Raw genomic sequence first — 19,570 nt, 5'->3', positions numbered from 1 at the left:
CGGGAGACATCGAATCCCCCTAACCCAGAAGACAGGTAGGGAACACCACCCCTCCAATGTATAACATTGCGGGAATGAGGGTACCTGGACATTGAGGGATTGCGGATCAGGTAAGATCCCAGGCGGGATTGCTGCTTTAAATATTGGGAAGCGGGGGCATCCAGACTCTAGTTATGGGGTTCAGGAAACGAGTCATTCACATCTGACTTTTTTTTCTAGATCCGACACACACACACACACACACACACACACACACGGACTAATTGTAGTACTGTATAATGTAATACAATAAATAAACGTATGTCAAAAATGAATGTTCTTACTAGGAATTTAATTTATTTTATTTATGTATTTTTTTTAAAGCGGGACTACTGTATGGCGGGGTTGGGGCGGGACTGGGGCGGGGTTGGGGGCAGGACTAGGGCGGGACTAGGTGGTGAGTAGATTTTTTGGTTCGGCGAGTAGATTTTTGGGTGATTTGTCAAGCACTGTATATATATATATATATATATATATATGAATAAAACACAAAGTAGGTGCCGCAATCAAATCACCCCTGGATGACTTGTTAATAAAAGATAACCAAAGGTCAGGGTAGATAATGACCCTCTGATGGTGCTACCGACCCATGGGGAATATGTTAAACATGAAGAAGGGAAAAGAAGGGTCATAAAGGTGCACTCAAACAGTATATGATGGAAAAATGGAAAAAATGAACTTTATTGGCAATGAGTATTAAAAAAACACACAAGACAGACCCACACAAATCTCATAATAAATTGCTGTGTGATACAATGATGGAAAATTATACACCAAAAAGGCACATGAAATCTGGTAGGAACCAAAACAAAAAAGTACAGATATACCATAACAAAACCAGGGGAAAGAAAATTCCCCCAGTGTTGTAACTAAGATCGGCCGATCTATAGCAAAAACTCAAATAATTAGAGAATTGGTAAACCAAACCAGAACACAGAAAAAAATATATATAAATAAATAAGGTGTAACACACAGCTAGAGGATAATAATGTTGTGACCCTATGATGTGCTGCAAATAGACTGTAAGAGCTGATTCCAAAACTATGCTGCACACATGAAATAATCAGCAAGAGAATGGAGTCCAAATAGTGCACTGGTAGCACTCATCTTAAGTCCCAGAGGTAAGAGCTCAATAATAATGAGCAAAGGTAATGCTGGAGCAGTCCAGGGACAGAGAGCGCTTGCAGATAGGTATTGAACAAGGCAGTGAGGAAGTCCCAACATACAGACCAGCGTCCCACGCTCAGGCACCAGCGACGTCACAAACGAAAATCTTGGGCAATCAGATGCAGCACACGGGTCAGGAGGAGGTGGGGGTACTGTCACAGCTCTGCTCCATTTACGGCCGTTTCGCCTAAAGGGCTTCTTCCGGAGCGTACAATGTCAGGATTCAGACGCACTCTTTAAAGGGCTTCGTTTTCGCGCCAAAAGTTCACTCAGCGGCAATCAGCCAATAAGAATTGCTGAAAAATGGAGCAGAGCTGTGACAGTACCCCCACCTCCTCCTGACCCGTGTGCTGCATCTGATTGCCCAAGATTTTCGTTTGTGACGTCGCTGGTGCCTGGTCGTGGGAGATGTCACTAAATAACCCACCCAGTCACTAAATAACCCACCCACCCAGTCACTAAATAACCCACCCACCCAGTCACTAAATAACCCACCCACCCAGTCACTAAATAACCCACCAGTCACTAAATAACCCACCCAGTCACTAAATAACCCACCCACCCAGTCACTAAATAACCCACCAACCCAGTCACTAAATAACCAACCCACCCAGTCACTAAATAACCCACCCAGTCACCAAATAACCCACCCACCCAGTCACTAAATAACCCACCCACCCAGTCACTAAATAATCCACCCACCCAGTCACTAAATAACCAACCCACCCAGTCACTAAATAACCCACCCACCCAGTCACTAAATAACCCACCCACCCAGTCACTAAATAACCCACACACCCACCCACCCAGTCACTAATAACCCACCCAGTCACTAATAACACACCCACCCAGTCACTAAATAATACACCCACCCACCCAGTCATTAAATAAGTCACTAAATAAAGTCACTAAATAACTCTCACTAAATAACCCACCCACCCACTCACTAAATAACCCACCCACCCACCCACTCACTAAATAAACCCAGTCACTAAATAACCCACCCACCCAGTCACTAAAAAAACCCACCCACTCAGTCACTAAATAACCACCCACCAAATAATGGTCACTAAATAACCCACACACCCAGGCAATAAATAACCCACCCAGTCAATAAATAACCCACCCACCCAGTCACTAAATAACCCACCCACCCAGTCCCAAAATAACCCACCCACCAAGTCACTAAATAAAAGTCACTAAATAACCTACCCAGTCACTAAATAACACACCCACCCACCCAGTCAATAAATAACACACCCACCCACCCAGTCACTAAATAACCCACCCACCCACTCACTAAATAAACCCACCACCCAGTCACTAAATAAACCCACACACCCACCCAATCACTAAATAACCCACACACCCACCCAGTCAGTAAATAACCCGTCACTAAATAAAAGTCACTAAATAACCCACCCACCCAGTCACTAAATAACCCACCCACCCAGTCACTAAATAAAGGTCACTAAATAACCCACCCACCCAGTCACTAAATAAAAGTCACTAAATAACCTACCCACCCAGTCACTAAATAAGTCACTAAATAACCCACCCAGTCACTAAATAACACACCCACCCACCCAGTCAATAAATAACACACCCACCCACCCACTCACTAAATAACACAAGGCGTCACTAAATAACACACCCACCCGCCCACCCAGTCACTAAATAAATCACCCACCCACCCAGTCACTAAAGAAACCCAGTCACTAAAGAAACTAAATAAAAGTCACTAAATAACCCACACACCCACCCTGTCACTAAATAACCCACCAAGTCACTAAATAACCCACCCACCCAGTCACTAAATAAAGTCACCCACCCACCCAGTCACTAAATAAAGTCACTAAATAACCCACCCAGTCACTAAATAAACCAAACCCAGTCACCCACCCACCCAGTTACTAAATAAAGTCACTAAATAACCCACCCAGTCACTAAATAACACACCCACCCACCCACTCACTAAATAACACAAGGCGTCACTAAATAACACACCCACCCGCCCACCCAGTCACTAAATAAATCACCCACCCACCCAGTCACTAAAGAAACCCAGTCACTAAAGAAACTAAATAAAAGTCACTAAATAACCCACACACCCACCCAGTCACTAAATAACCCACCCACCCACCAAGTCACTAAATAACCCACCCACCCACCCAGTCACTAAATAAAGTCACCCACCCACCCAGTCACTAAATAAAGTCACTAAATAACCCACCCAGTCACTAAATAAACCACCCACCCACCCACCCACCCAGTCACTAAATAAAAGTCACTAAATAGAGTCGCCCACCCACCCAGTCACTAAATAACCCACCCACCCAGTCACTAAGTAACCCACACAAGTCACTAAATAACCAAAAGTCACTAAATAAACCCCAGTCACTAAATAAAAGTCACTAAATACAAGTCACTAACTAACCCACACACCCACCCAGTCACTAAATAACCCACCCACCCAGTCACTAAATAACCCACTCACCCAGTCACTAAATTACCCACCCACCCAGTTACTAAATAACCCACCCACCCAGTCACTAAATAACAAAGTCACTAAATAACCCACCTACTCACTCACTCACTAAATAACCCACACACCCAGTCACTAAATAACCCACCCACTCACTAAATAACCCACCCAGTCACTAAATAATACCCAGTCACAAAATAAACCACCCACCCTGTCACTAAATAAAGTCACTCAATAACCCACACACCCACCCAGTCACTAAATAATCCACCCACCCAGTCACTAAATAAAGTCACTAAATAACCCACCCAGTCACTAAATAACCCACCCAGTCACTAAATAACCCACTAATAATCGGTCACCCCCAGAGCACAAGGAGAAATGGACTCAAGTCCCATGATAGTCATGGATTTAGGATCCTCACCATGGTATAATTTGAAATGTCGTGAGACGCTATGGGAATTTAAACCTTTGATCACATTTCTCCTATGCTCTAGGAAGCGAGTACCAAGTGACCTAGTGGTGCGGCCTACATCTAATATCTTTAATTACCATTTGAAGCCACTCAGGCTCCAATCACTTTTACGATTATAATCAGCTGTTTGTAGGGATTACTATCTAACCATTAGGGTATATATACGTGGACATTCTACTCTGTACCACAACCCTTTGAAAAAGTCACCCGTGTGTGACGAAACGCGTCAGGGAGCGTCATCACGTCGACGCATGGACATTACGTCATCACGGAGCGCAGCAGGAACTGACTCGAGCGCCGGACACCACAGAGACTTGCAAGCAAGGCTGCTTTCCTCTGGGATCTTTGGAAATCGTTTCCTCAATATCCAACTGCCAAGGAAATCTTGCCAACAGCGTGGTTTATGCAATCTCGGGACCGAGGGTCTTCCACAGCACCAGTTGAAGTTACCGGATGGTGGTGATTATAATCACAATATGCTTTTATAACTTGTACCCTTGTGAGTGCATTTTTTACCCCCCCACCCCTCAATAAATTTACGGTTTTACAGTATGGGGCGTGCGCTCTCTCCTCTCTCTTTTCTGCAGATTCCATTCGGATGTGGTTAATCCTCTGAGAGCAGCCGGAGACCCCCAACACCTATTTTTATTTTTATTTTTCATCATTGGACATTCAATTTGAGGACTGGTTCTTACCCTCTTTTTATTTTTTATTTTTATTTTTTATTTTCATTTATCTTTCAATTATTCCTTTTTATATTGCATTGATTGTATTGTATTGTTTTGTGTCACATATCACTATATATATTATATATTTTTTTTACACCCTACATAGGTTATTCACTTGCCTTTTATCAGGATAGGCACTTAGTATACACACATTTCTCTAACACATAATATTAATTGTATATAATACACTCACCAGGCGCTGCTTTTTTGTTCTATATATATATATATATATATATATATATATATATATATATATATATATATATATATATATATATATTAATATATATATATATATATATATATATATATATATATATATATATATATATATATATATATATACAGTGTTCGACAAACCTATACATTTGCTCGCCCCGGGCGAGTGGATTTAACCCCCGGGCGAGTAAATATTGGCCCAAGCAGCACACGTTTGGTACTAGGTGGCGAGTAGATTTTTTTGTGTGGCGAGTAGATTTTTTGGTGATTTGTCAACCACTGTATATATATATATACAGTGTTCGACAATTCATTATAAATACACGCCCGTGGCGGGTGGATTTTGGCCGCTGGCGAGTAGTTGCTGCGGCTCTTTGAATTCCCCTGCTCGCGGCAATTTTTTAATTTTTTTTAAATAAATAAATAAATAAATAATCCCCCTCCCTGATTGGGCTAACGCCGGGAAGAGGGCCGGCAGGCAGCACTGGGTTAGCCCCTTCCCCCTGATCTCCTCCCCCTCCTGATCTCCTCCCCCCCCTGCCCTGGGGTGTCCGCCACCTGGGATGCTGGAGATAGGGGGAGGGGTTGTGTTGCGTGGCTGTGTACATGGGTGGGGTGCTGCCCCTGCCCCGCTCCCATGTGCTGCCCCTCTCCCGTGCTTGCCCCGCTCCCATGTTCTTGCCCCGCTCCCATGTGCTTGCCTCGCTCCTCTGCTTGCCCTGCTCCCGTGCTGCCCTCTCCCGTGCGCTGCCCCCTCGTGCGCTGCCCGCTCCCATGCGCTGCTCCCTCCTGTGCGCAGCCCCCTCCCGTGCTGGCTCGCTCCCGTGCGCTGCCCCCTCCCGTGCTGGCTCGCTCCCGTGCGCTGCCCCCTCCTGTGCTGGCTCGCTCCCGTGCGCTGCCACCTCCCGTGCGCTCCCCCTCCCGTGCTGGCTCGTTCCGTGCGCTGCCCCCTCCCGTGCGCTGCCCCCTCTCATGCTGGCTCGCTCCCATGCGCTGCAACCTCCCATGCTGGCTCGCTCCGTGCTGGCTCGCTCCCGTGCGCTACCCGCTCCCGTGCGCTGCCCCCTCGTGTGCTACCCGCTCCCATGCGCTACCCGCTCCCGTGCGCTGCCTGATCCCGTGCTGCCCCCTCCCGTGCTGACTCGCTCCCGTGCTGGCTCGCTCCCGTGCGCTTCCCCCTCCCGTGCGCTGCCCCCTCCCGTGCTGGCTCGCTCCCGTGCTTGGCCCCCTCCCGTGCTTGGCCCCCTCCCGTGCTTGCACGGGGTGGGGAGGCTGGAGAGCCGAGTCTTGGTGCTTCCCCCCACTCCCCATCCCCCGTCGGGAGCAAGATGGCCGACACTGCTCCGTGAGGGAGGGAGAGGTGCCTGTTTGAGCTGACACCGGCTCAGGGGAACCCCGAGGAGAGGCATCAGCCCAAGAGATCTGCTCCGGAGATACGGGGTGAGTGATGTCATCAGACCACCAACATTTAAAGCACGAGAGAGAGAGAGAGAGAGAGAGAGAGAGAGAGAGAGAGAGAGAGAGAGAGAGAGAGAGAGACAGACAGACAGACAGACAGACAGACGGCACTCCAAATACAAAACAATAGTTGTGGTGCATGTCCCACAGGGATAAAATAGAAAACGGTAGTCAACTCAACAAGAGTAAACAAAGGACAGCACTCAGTGGTAGATGAAAAAAACTGTATTCAAAGTAGACAGCAGCACAAACATGACCAACGTTTCGGTCCACACAGGGACCTTCCTCAGGGCAGTGCTGTAGACTACTGGCCTTGGAAACGTTATACACCCTCTAAAACCCACACCTAAGTGACCATCAGCTACTCTGATTGGTTATGCAAAAATGACCCAGGATCAACCCCTCATGATCTGCCGTCGCACTAAAGCTGTCATAGCCTTAGCAGGAAAAGCAGCAGAGAACGGAAAAAGTAAACAGAGCTATATCAGTCCACATGTAGGGAATTTGCATCCCTGGTAGCAATGGTGAATAGTTCCTGGTAGCCGCGACGCCGTCCTGCAAGACAGGGGAATTCATAGCGCTCCCCAATGCGCATGTGCAGTCTCCTCGGAGCCAGTATAAGCACCACAACACATCTGGCAATGAGAAAGTTATCATAGGATCCTTTTTCTTTAGCATAAATTCTGCAGCAAGCAGTCATTGGCGCAGCATATCAGGAACAGTCCGAGAATGGCAAGGCTGATGCTCTTGTGTATGGAGTCACAGGGGAGATCTACAAGGGTATCCTAAAAATAAAAATAAACAGTGGGGAACAACCGTGAATGAAGGGTGTACGGAATAAAAATAAAATTACACTGTGTAGCAGAATACATTGGGGCAATTGAGGCAAACTGACTAGTAAAGGAGTAGGCTTATATACAATGTATGGCAATAATAGTCAAATACTCATAATATATATATATATATATACAGTGCTCGACAAATCCGGTCGCCAGGAGCAACAGGATATTGTCGGCAGGCGACATGCCAAGCAGCCACGCTGTTTTTAATTAATTCCCCTGCTCGCGCTAAAACAAACCAAAAAAAAAAAAATCCCCCTTCCTGATTGGATGACACTTGCTGGCCTGCTGCCAGGATTTTTTTGGCAGGCAGCCAGGCTCTATGTGCGGAGGGTCCGCTGCCGTGCGGCAACCCCCCGCTACCATCGGAGACCCCCCTACCCCCCCTACCGTGCGGAGGGCCCGCTGCCATGGGCGACTCCCCCCCCCCTCCCCTGCAGTCCGGAGAGCCCCCTGCTTTGCGGGTGAGTGTGTGTGTGAGTGACTGTGTGTGTATGTACTGTGTGTGTGTGTGTGTGTGTGTGTGTGTGTGTGTGTGTGTGTGTGTGTGTGTGTGTGTGTGTGTGTGTGTGTGTGTGTGTGTGTGTGTGTGGTGTGTTGTGTGTGTGTGTGTGTGTGTGTGTGTGTGACTGTGTGTGTGACTGTGTGTGTGTGTGTGTGTGTGTGTGTGTGTGTGTGTGTGTGTGTGTGTGTGTGTGTGTGTGTGTGTGTGTGTGTGTGTGTGTGTGTGTGTGTGTGTGTGTGTGACTGAGTGTGACTGAGTGTGTGTGACTGTGTGTGTGTGACTGTGTGTGTGTGTGACTGTGTGTGTGTGACTGTGTGTGTGTGTGTGACTGTGTGTGTGTGACTGAGTGTGTGTGACTGTGTGTGTTTGACTGAGTGTGTGTGTGTGTGTGTGTTTGACTGTGTGTATGTGTGTTTGTGTGTGACACTGTGTGTGTGTGTGTGTGTGTGTGTGTGTGTGTGTGTGTGTGTGTGTGTGTGTGTGTGTGTGTGTGTGTGTGTGTGTGTGTGTGTGTGTGTGTGTGTGTGTGTGTGTGTGTGTGTGTGTGTGTGTGACTGAGTGTGTGTGTGTGTGTGTGTGTGTGTGACTGAGTGTGTGTGTGTGTGTGTGACTGAGTGTATGTGACTGAGTGTGTGTTTGACTGTATGTATGTGTGTGCGTGACTGAGTGTGTGTGTGACTGAGTGTGTGACTGAGTGTGTGTGTGACTGAGTGTGTGTGACTGTGTATGTGTGTGTGTGTGTGTGTGTGTGTGTGTGTGTGTGTGTGTGTGTGTGTGTGTGTGTGTGTGTGTGTGTGTGTGTGTGTGTGTGTGTGTGTGTCTGAGTGTGTGTGCATGTGTGTCTGAGTGTGTGACTGAGTGTGCATGTGTGTGACTGTGTGTGTGACTGAGTGTGACTGTGTGTGACTGTGTGTGACTGTGTGTGTGTGTGTGTGTGTGTGTGTGTGTGTGTGTGTGTGTGTGTGTGTGTGTGTGTGTGTGTGTGTGTGTGTGTGTGTGTGTGTGTGTGTGTGTGTGTGTGTATGAGTGTGTGTGACTGTGTGTGTGACTGAGTGAATGAGTGTGTGTGACTGTGTGTGTGTGACTGAGTGACTGTGTGTGTGTGTGTGTGTGTGACTGTGTGTGCGTGACTGAGTGACTGTGCCTGTTTGACTGAATGTGTGTGAGTGACTGAGTGACTCTGCGTGACTGAGTGGCTGTGTGTGTCACTAAGTGACTGTGTGTGACTGTGTGAAACAGTGTGTGTGTGTACAGACACCCACCCACACCCATCGTCACCTGCCCACCCAAAGTCACGTAACCGTAACCTGCTCACAGTCAGTCACCGTTACCCAGTCACCCACTTCCTGACCCTCTCACTCTCGGTCGGTCACTCTCTGCCACTCTCTCTCTCTGTCTCTCTCACCCTCTCTCTGTCTCTCTCTCTCTCACCCTCTCTCTGTCTCTCTCTCTCACCCTTTCTCTGTCTATCTCTGTCTCCCTCTGTCTCTCTCTCACCCTCTCTCTGTCTATCTCACCCTCTCTCTCACTCTCTCTCTCTCTCTCTCACCCTCTCTCACCCTCTCTCTCCCCCTCTCTCTCAGAAGACGACGAGACAACATCGGTTGGGATCTACCATGGGGCTTTTTGGATTGACAGATGAAGATAGAAGATGAAAAAGATCAAGAAATGGTGACAGATGAAGATAGAAGAAGGTGATTAAAGAAAGAAAAAAGAAGATTTGGGTACCTGATCCGGATCTTCATGGCGGATGGCATTGGATGCTGTTGGAGGCCTTCAAGGTACGTGAGCTTCCTGTTTCCCCGGGAGTCGGAGGGCCAGTGCTTCTAATGGTAAGTAATATATTGAATGTTTGTAAATGTCTTTTTTAACAGGTTTTTTCATTGGATGTGTTTTTTTATTTTTGGGGGGAGGCACATTGACTGATAATATATTAATCTGTACCACTTTAGTGTACAGATTAATACATTATTATGACAATATTTGGGGAGCATTTCTGGCTTGGTATTGCTGTTGTTTTTTTTAATTACAGTTTATTATGTGGATGTCATTGTTTGTTTTTTTCCTGCTTGATGGAAATCAAATGTTTACGATTGTTGTTCGTTTTTACTTAATGTTGTATTATGTTAGCTAATGCGTTTAATGTTTTTTTCAGATATTGTTTGAATTTATTTCTTTGCAGTTTAATGTTTCAATTAATTCATTAATGTTGTAGAATTTAATTGGTTTGATTGGTTAATGTGACTATTAATTTTGAGTTGGTTTAGTAATTAATTGGTTTGATTGGTTACTGTTTAAAATAATTCCGAGTTGTTTTAGGAATGAATGGTTTTGATTGGTTAATGGTTTAATTAATTCATTGTTGATGTTGTTATTGCATGTATTCATTGGATTAGCTGGCTACTGTTTTTATTTAGTGAAGCATGTTTTTTTGAGTTATGTTTTATTATTGTGTGTCTGGTGCATTAATGTATTGTAATTAGGGTGCCCATTGAGTGCTATAGAGTCTTATCATGCCCATATTATTATTATATGGGTATGATGTACCACTATACTACTCAATGGGTACAGGGTGGGTATAGTCAGTCCTGGGTGGTTGCTTAGGCCTCCCGGGTGGGTGAAGGGGGTTTAAGCCCTAAGGATGGGTGTCTAGACCTTGCGGGTGGGTAGCGGTTGGGTTAACCCCTTTATTACCTTAGCAGTATTAACCGCTAACGTAATGAAGGAGTTAAGTCCCCCCCCCCCCCGCAAGGCCTAAACAGCCACTAAGGGCCAAATTCTCCCTTCACCCACCCTCGCTAGCCACAGTAAGCCTGGCACGGGTGTTTAACCCATTCATTGCCTTAGTGGTTAGCCGCTAAGGTAATGAAGTTGCTGTAAATGCATTTTTCCTGCATCGAATGCATGCCGGGAGGGTCCGGTGCTGGCATTAATAGCTATCAGCTCCGGAGACCCCCGGCATCAATCCCAGGCAGAAAGAGGGCCTGATTTTTTCTAAGTCCACACTTATCGCAGCTCATCGACGCATCTCCCCACCAATCAGCCAAAATTTTGAGGCGTATTGGATTGGGGAGAAGATCGCCTTTTTAGGGCTGCGATAGGCGGCGATAGCGGCGACAGGCGACTCGGGGGTACTATAATCGCGCAAGTTTATGATCCTTCCGAAAATGTGTAAATATGTATATTCTAGTGTTGTACCGGGTCATACTTTTTTTTTTAAGCGGGTAACGGGTACCCGGGCAAAATCAATTGTTCTACCTGGCCGGGTACCCGGTTACCTGGATGGCACTTACCTGCAGGGTGGAGGAAGACTGCAGCAACATCTAGGAACAGCAGCAGAGGTCCTCTGGCGGTGGCAGCATCAGAAGTCTGTATTCAGCCAGCGTGGAAGCAGCAGGAAACCATTGCACAGCAGATACCAGTGTGAGCCGGGAAACCACGTGACCGGAGCAGGAGCGTTCCTGGATATAATAAAAACCTGCTTTATCGTATACATACGTGTGTGTGTCTATCTATCTATCTAAATCTATCTATCTATCTATCTAAATCTATCTATCTATCTAAATCTATCTATCTATCTATCTATCTATCTATCTGTATCTGTATCTCTATCTGTATCTCTATCTATCCGCATCTCTATCTGTATCTCTCTATAACTATCTCTATCTCTCGCTCTATCTCTCCATCTCTCACTCCATCTCTCACTCCATCTCTCACTCTATCTCTCTCTCTCTCTCACTCCATCTCTCGCTCTATCTCTCGCTCAATCTCTCTCTCTCTCTCTATCTCTCTCTCTATCTCTCTCTCTATCTCTCTCTCTCGCTCGATCTCTCGCTCGATCTCTCGCTCGATCTCTCGCTCAATCTCTCGCTCAATCTCTCTCTCTGTCTCTCTCTCTATCTCTCTCTCTATCTCTCTCTCTATCTCTCGCTCTATCTCTCGCTCTATCTCTCGTTCTATCTCTCTCTCTATCTCTCTCTCTATCTCTCGCTCTATCTCTCGTTCTATCTCTCGATCTCTCTCTCTATCTCTATCTCTCGCTCTATCTCTCGTTCTATCTCTCGCTCTATCTCTCGCTCGATTTCTCGCTATCTCTCTCTCTCTATCTCTCTCTCTATCTCTCTCTCTATCTCTCTCTCTATCTCTCTCGCCATCTCTCTCGCCATCTCCCTCGCCATCTCCCTCGCCATCTCCCTCGCCATCTCCCTCGCCATCTCTCTTGCTCTCTCTCTCTCTATCTCTCTTGCTCTCTCTCTCGCTCTCTCTCTCTCTCTCGCTCTCTCTCTCGCTCTCTCTCTCTTCAGTGGTGGCCTCCAGATCCGACTGCTGCTTCTCCTCCTCCACAGCTCTCAGCTCAATGCAGTCAGGACTTTTACTCTGCAAGGGGGGCAAAGCAGGGCATTAAAAGGATATACAGGTGCTCGCTATCCGTCGCTTCATTATCCGTCGCGTCATAATGCATTCCGCAGAACGCATTATACAATGTCGGAACGGATTATTCGACCCCCGCGGATTAACATTGGATTGGCAAGCAGACGTTTTGCGGAACGGTTTCCGAAGGATAACAGAGGACCCCCTGTACATCTCTCTCTCTCTCTCTCTCTCTCTATGAACAGCGGGTTTAAAATCATGCTTCTCTCCGCTATGAATCCCATACAAAAGCAACTCTTGCAATCCCTGCGCCATTGTTCTACATTCTCCCCGAACAATGTTCCCTCGGGCAAAGCGTGACAATGAAAGATGGAGATGACGCTGAAAAGTGATTTCAGGAATTGATCGGTGCGGTGAGAGCCAAATCATGCAGAAGTGAGAGCTGCCGATACCTGCTGCATGCAGAGCCGAGCGATCCCTGCAGAATCATGCTGCGACATGCATGCTCCTATTATAACGGACAATGCACCAATCCTGCAGCTCATGCAAAAACAGCCATGAGCAGCTCCGCTTAGGGCAGGGGTCGGCAACCTGCGGCTCTTTCAGCACCTACATGCGGCTCTCCTCCTGTCCTGGGTTGCCGGTAACTGCGGGAGAGCACGGTCGGCGCTAGTCGGGCTTCTTGTTGCCCCCGGGCATCTCCCCAGCTGCTGGCATGCCTCCTGCACTGTCCCACGCTGGGTCTCTCTGATGCCGGCGTGCACCGGAAGTGTGCGCTGCAACTTCCGGCACGCTGACGTCACAGAGTGGAAGGCCCAAAGTAAGTAAGCGTCTGTCTGTATATGTATATACTGTGTGCTCATTTGCATGTCATTTCCCAGAATCCCTTACTGCAGTGGAAGCACTGTGTGCTGGGTGATAATGGTGAAAGGCAGGGTGCAGACCTGTCTAAGACATGCAAATGAGCACACAGTAATATTTCCATTTGCTATATGCTTTGCTTTGGAGGGTTTTTTGTCACTTTTTTTTACCCACCATGACTTAACTAAATGTGGTGGACACCTATCCAAGCTTCAAATTGCAAAGCCAGTATAACCAGCCTCACATTGAGACCCAAAAGGTCGAAACAGCTGTCTGTAGGTAGGTTTACTGGCTATGCATCTTAACCCAGGCTGTGCTGAAAAGCTGTGCAATGCAGCATAAGCTTCTAGGGTCCACGTCAAAATGGATTTGAAGCAAAAGGTGTCAGTGTGTGCTCATTTGCATGCCACTGCTGCAAAGGATTCTGGGGAATGACATGCAAATGAGCATACCGTGTCACCTTTTGCCTGATGTCCATTTGTAAATGGAATCCTTATAAGCTAATGCTCGCTGTTAACACAGCTAGTCTGTGAGGGTTTTTTCTGGCTTTGCATCTGATTCCCATGCTGTGCTTAAAAGATGTGTTAACGTCTCTCTGTATTTCCTGCCCAGGGGTTTCCTCATCGCCAACCGTCTTTCCAACACTTGTCAGCACTACCGCTCTCTCTCCCTCCTTCCTTTCTGCACTTCGTTCCTCATCTGCGTTGTATACCTGGGTAGCCACCTGCACGCTGTTCTCCTGTTCCAGGGCTTCCTGCTTCCTCTTCTCTATCTCCCTTTTCTCCTCCTCCATCTCCCTGTACCTGGTAAGACAGATCTTATTTTAACATTACCGTCCAACCATTATTATATTGGGGATTAAAAATGACACAAAAAAGTATATATAGAAAATACTAAATCGTTGTGGTCTACAGTACTTAGATTTTGCAAAGGCTTTTGATATGGTTCCACACAAGATTAATGTACAAAATAAAGCAAATTGGATTCTGTAAAAAATATTTGAACCTGGATTGAAAAGTGGTTGAATGATAGACAACAGAGAATTGTCATAAATGGAACATTTTCAGGTTGGGTAAAGTCGTGAGTGGAGTACTGTACCTCTGTGATCGGTGCTGGGACCCCTGCTTTTTAACTTGTGTATTATTGACCTTGAAGTTAGCATAGAGAGCAAAGACCCACCTTAAAACACACCTGCTTAACGAAGCATATGAGTAGCTCCATAGCTAATACGATACACCTGATACATAAAGCTTGGCCCCCTGCAGACACACTTACCAGAACGCCCTCCTACTGTCTGTACGTTCTTCCTACCTACCAATTAGATTGTAAGCTCTTGGGAGCAGGGATTCCTCTTCCTAAATGTTAATTATTATGTCTGAAGCACTTATTCCCATGATCTGTTATTGGTATTTGTTATTTATATGATTGTCACGTGTATTACCACTTTGAAGCGCTATGTATATTAATGGTGCTATATAAATAAAGACATACATACATATATACAAACATACATACATACATACATACATTAACACAATGGGACTCGGCCTGCACTCCTGCTGGCGTCTTCCGCGTATGGACCTCCAGCATGCCTGCAGAGACGGACACTTAAATCTGGCAAAACAGCCCGTCGCCATTTCCAGACACTGAGCGATGGCTTGGTGCGCGCTAACCCACGCAGTGCCAAAGTGGTCTTAAAGCAGTTTTGTAACAGAGGCAGCTCCTTATCGCAGAAGAAGGAGGCACCAGCTATGAGACGTCAAAGTTTGCATCCCTGAAATGTTAGTGTTTGAAATGCAGTGAAGTTCCAGCCACGGAACATTCTAAAGATGCATTTTTTGTAAACATGATCAACACCATGGTGACTGTCACTGCATTCTGTGGCTCAGGAATAGGTGGCTCGGGAATAGGTGGGACTCTACAATGAGGGATATTGTGCCGGGTCTCCATCACCCTTTTATATTAGTTAAAGATCCTAAGAAAACCTCACAAATCTCTGCAGATACTTATGAGATTTCTAAAGCTTATCAATCTTTGAACTCCCATCTATTTCCATTAACTAGTGTCTTATTGGGTGTGTCATTGACACTTCCCGGGGCTTCTACCCCCAACACGGGCCACCCCAAGCCTGACCCCCTCCCCCAATAGTAATGGCCAATAGATCTATTAGCCACATATTGGCTGTTGGCCAATATAAACGCATCACATACGTTAAATGCTGAAATAACAGACATGAATATAAACTTAAATGACTGTATAATCAATTCCATAGAGCAGGGGTGCACAAACTTTCTGCGCTGCGCTCCCCACCTACTCAGCCCCAGTGCTCACACCCCCCCCCCTTACCTAGGAAGTGGTGGCAAATAACGCTGCAGAAGCATTGGACGCGTGTTGTCATGGCAACGTAGCGTCAAATGTTGCCGCTGGGATCGTCGCGTCACATGACCCCACGGCGTCATTGGACGCTGTGTTGCCATGGCGACGTGTCGCTCAAAGTCAAGGTAAGTAAGTTACAGGGGCCTCGCGCGCTCCCCGGCATTCATTTTAAATACTTTGGGGGAAAGCGCGGGGCATTTGTAACCGCCACGCTCCCATAAATAAATCTCACACCCCCAGGAGTTTGCACCCTGCCATAGAATACAAATGTGGTTCCCTAGGGTCTCAGGGAGGGTTTTCTAGGGTCTGATCAGGCAAAATATGATAAATGTTAGAATTTTGCTGCCCGAGCTGGATCTGCTCTTTAAAAAAATGTTTTACGTGCTAGAAATGATACAAAAACAGAAAAGACGGTGCAAAACAGCGCTAAAACACACAATAATATTATAATGGCAGCCAGACAAAAACTGACTGTACAGTCAGTAACTAAGCAAAGAAAAAGGATAAGCCGGCGCCAGTTCAAACCGTGACGTGTAAAGTCCAAATCAAGTCCTTTAGTGATGGTGATGAGCAAAGTGCAGATTTCCTCCAAAACGTGACGTGATATGTGAAAAAATAAAGAGAGAATTATAGTGCAGTATGTCAGAATGAGGACATAAAAACATATAACACTGACAACATAAAACAAACAAGACAGACTCACAACAACAACTAGCCAGACAGAAATTAATAAAAAAGCTATTTATTAACAACTAATGCAGGATTCTGGATAGTTTCACACACTAATCCGGGGGGGCAAAATCGTTGCCCTACTCACAGGATGCAGGATGTTTGAAAGCAGCAGGACTTGAAGCACTTTCTGTGGATCCAAGATGGCGACCGGAGCTCACTCTCTGGCGTCCCCACGTGTGGCAGATGCTGTATGGAGCTCCAGGGGGAGGTGCACTCAAACAGTATATGATGGAAAAATGGAAAAAATGGACTTTATTGGCAATGAGTATTAAAAAAAACACACAAGACAGACCCACACAAATCTCATAATAAATTGCTGTGTGATACAATGATGGAAAATTATACACCAAAAAGGCACATGAAATCTGGTAGGAACCAAAACAAAAAAGTACAGATATACCATAACAAAACCAGGGGAAAGAAAATTCCCCCAGTGTTGTAACTAAGATCGGCCGATCTGTAGCAAAAAACTCAAATAATTAGAGAATTGGTAAACCAAACCAGAACACAGAAATATATATATATAAATAAATAAGGTGTAACACACAGCTAGAGGATAATAATGTTGTGACCCTATGATGTGCTGCAAACAGACTGTAAAAGCTGATGCCAAAACTATGCTGCACACATGAAATAATCAGCAAGAGAATGGAGTCCAAATAGTGCACTGGTAGCACTCATCTTAAGTCCCCAGAGGTAAGAGCTCAATAATAATGAGCAAAGGTAATGCTGGAGCAGACTAGGGACAGAGAGCGCTTGCAGATAGGTATTGAACAAGGCAGTGAGGAAGTCCCAACATACAGACCAGCGTCCCACGCTCAGGCACCAGCGACGTCACAAACAAAAATCTTGGGCAATCAGATGCGGCACACGGGTCAGGAGGAGGTGGGGGTACTGTCACAGCTCTGCTCCATTTTTCAGCAATTCCTATTGGCTGATTGCCGCGAGTGAACTTTTGGCGCGAAAACGAAGCCCTTTAAAGAGTGCGTCTGAATCCTGACATTGTACGCTCCCGGAAGAAGCCCTTTAGGTGAAACGGCGGTAAATGGAGCAGAGCTGTGACAGTACCCCCACCTCTTCCTGACCCGTGTGCTGCATCTGATTGCCCAAGATTTTCGTTTGTGACGTCGCTGGTGCCTGAGCGTGGGACGCTGGTCTGTATGTTGGGACTTCCTCACTGCCTTGTTCAATACCTATCTGCAAGCGCTCTCTGTCCCTGGACTGCTCCAGCATTACCTTTGCTCATTATTATTGAGCTCTTACCTCTGGGGACTTAAGATGAGTGCTACCAGTGCACTATTTGGACTCCATTCTCTTGCTGATTATTTCATGTGTGCAGCATAGTTTTGGCAACAGCTTTTACAGTCTGTTTGCAGCACATCATAGGGTCACAACATTATTATCCTCTAGCTGTGTGTTACACCTTATTTATTTATATATATTTTTTTCTGTGTTCTGGTTTGGTTTACCAATTCTCTAATTATTTGAGTTTTTTGATATAGATCGGCCGATCTTAGTTACAACACTGGGGGAATTTTCTTTCCCCTGGTTTTGTTATGGTATATCTGTACTTTTTTGTTTTGGTTCCTACCAGATTTCATGTACCTTTTTGGTGTATAATTTTCCATCATTGTATCACACAGCAATTTATTATGAGATTTGTATGGGTCTGTCTTGTGTTTTTTTTTAATACTCATTGCCAATAAAGTCCATTTTTTCCATTTTTCCATCATATACTGTTTCAGTGCACCTTTATGACCCTTCTTTTCCCTTCTTCATGTTTAACATATATATATATATATATATATATATATATATATATATATATATCTTACTATATATTTCTGAAAGCGTCATATGTGTCCGTGTCTATATGTGTCTCCCTGTGTCCCTCCCTGTGTCCCTAGCGGCAATCCCATTGGACCTTGGGCCAGGCCAATGAGATTGCTCCCTTGGCCCGCCCGCCCCCGCACACCTCTCATTGGCCTGAGGCTGAGTGACGGGCCAAAGGAGAGACGGAGACACACACACACACACACACACATCTTCCTCACCCCCGAGGCCAGCCCCCCCCTCACCCAAACCTCACCTCCCCCCCCTCCATCATCACCCCCCCTCACCCGCAACTCACCTCCCCTCGCGGCGCCCTGCTTGGCCGCGCGGGTGGGGGGTTTAGCGCCGCCGCCGCTCCCATCACCTCACAACCCTCAGGGGCGACGCAGCAGCCCTACCGCCTTCTTCCACCCTCCTCACAGCCTGCAAACCTGCTTGGCCACGCACTGCGGGACCTGCCAGCGGGAGGAGCAGGGCAGTGGCGGCGGGGACACCTCACCACGTGACTCCCACCCACCTCCCCAAATATTCCACTACGGCCGCCGCGTGAGGTATGGGGGGGGAGGGAATGGCGTGCCGCCCGCTATCTTCAAGCCGCCACGTGAGGTATGGGGGGGGGAGGGAATGGCGTGCCGCCCGCTATCTTCAAGCCGCCACGTGAGGTATGGGGGAGGGGGGTTGGAGGGAATGGCGTGCCGCCTGCTATCTTCAAGCCGCCACGTGAGGTATGGGGGGGGGGGGGGTTGGAGGGAATGGCGTGCCGCCCGCTATCTTCATGCCCCCAAAGCCGCCGCATGTGGGGGGGGTGTGGATGTGATGCCGGCCTGAAACTAGCTTCATGCCGCCGCGGGGGGGTAAGATGCAGGGGGGAAAAGCAGGCCTGCCCGCCCTCTATCTTAAGGCCTCCGCCTGAGGTATGGGGGCTGCGGGGGGCAGGGGATAGTGGGAGATGTCACTAAATAACCCACCCACCCAGTCACTAAATAACACACACACCCACCCAGTCACTAAATAACCCACCCACCCACCCACCCACTCACTAAATAACCCACCCACCCACTCACTAAATAACCCACTCACCCACTCACTAAATAAACCCGGTCACTAAATAACCCACCCACCCAGTCACTAAATAAACCCACCCACTCACACTAAATAACCCACCCACCCACTAAATAATGGTCACTAAATAACCCACCCACCCAGTCACTAAATAACCCACCCAGTCACTAAATAACCCACCCACCCAGTCACTAAATAACCCACCCAGTCACTAAATAACCCACCCACCCAGTCACTAAATAACCCACCAACCCAGTCACTAAATAACCCACCCACCCAGTCAATAAATAACCAACCCACCCAGTCACTAAATAACCCACCCAGTCACTAAATAACCCACCCACCCAGTCACTAAATAACCCACCCACCCAGTCACTAAATAACCCACCCACCCAGTCACTAAATAACCCACCCACCCAG

At 46.9% G+C, this 19,570-nt stretch overlaps 2 long non-coding RNA genes across 2 annotated transcripts; both read right to left on the bottom strand.

Moving 5' to 3' along the window:
- Positions 1-6,833: 6,833 nt before the first annotated feature.
- Positions 6,834-12,085, bottom strand: LOC142490943 (uncharacterized). The gene is made up of 3 exons (XR_012800171.1): positions 11,209-12,085; positions 9,644-9,741; positions 6,834-7,356 (listed from the first exon to the last, which is right to left on the bottom strand). It is a non-coding gene; the product is annotated as an uncharacterized LOC142490943 (long non-coding RNA).
- A 70-nt stretch (positions 12,086-12,155) lies between these two features.
- Positions 12,156-18,556, bottom strand: LOC142490942 (uncharacterized). Its single transcript, XR_012800170.1, has 3 exons — positions 18,387-18,556; positions 13,860-13,950; positions 12,156-12,292 (listed from the first exon to the last, which is right to left on the bottom strand). It is a non-coding gene; the product is annotated as an uncharacterized LOC142490942 (long non-coding RNA).
- Positions 18,557-19,570: the final 1,014 nt, after the last annotated feature.

This window comes from Ascaphus truei, chromosome 3 (assembly GCF_040206685.1).
Source record: "Ascaphus truei isolate aAscTru1 chromosome 3, aAscTru1.hap1, whole genome shotgun sequence".
Classification (NCBI taxonomy): domain Eukaryota; kingdom Metazoa; phylum Chordata; class Amphibia; order Anura; family Ascaphidae; genus Ascaphus; species Ascaphus truei.
Note: the sequence above shows the minus strand (reverse complement) of the source record. Positions and strands in the feature narration are given on the sequence as shown.